This window comes from Falco rusticolus, chromosome 2, assembly GCF_015220075.1.
Source record: "Falco rusticolus isolate bFalRus1 chromosome 2, bFalRus1.pri, whole genome shotgun sequence".
Taxonomy (NCBI): domain Eukaryota; kingdom Metazoa; phylum Chordata; class Aves; order Falconiformes; family Falconidae; genus Falco; species Falco rusticolus.
In genome coordinates this window covers 12016185-12016474 of record NC_051188.1, presented here as the reverse complement: position 1 = coordinate 12016474, position 290 = coordinate 12016185, and positions in this window count along the sequence as shown.

Here is a 290-nt window from a genome sequence, read left to right as displayed (position 1 = left end):
TCTTGTAACCAATAGAAATGAAATTAAACTTTTAGGAACACTTTGAAGTGGAAGATGGGGGGGTCTCGGTTCTTTTGCAACGCTCTTCCAGAGCTTCCATGTTACTCTGGCAATTTTCTGAGAATAAAAATTAAAAGAACACTATTATAACTACTGCCCAAAAAGTTTGACAGGTTTTAGCATCAGACCACATGTATTGCACTACAGGCTTTTAGATGGTGACCTGCGACTGTTCCTGGAACCTTCAGTCACTTATGCTACTGTAGTTCATAAAATTGATTTTGTTTAAA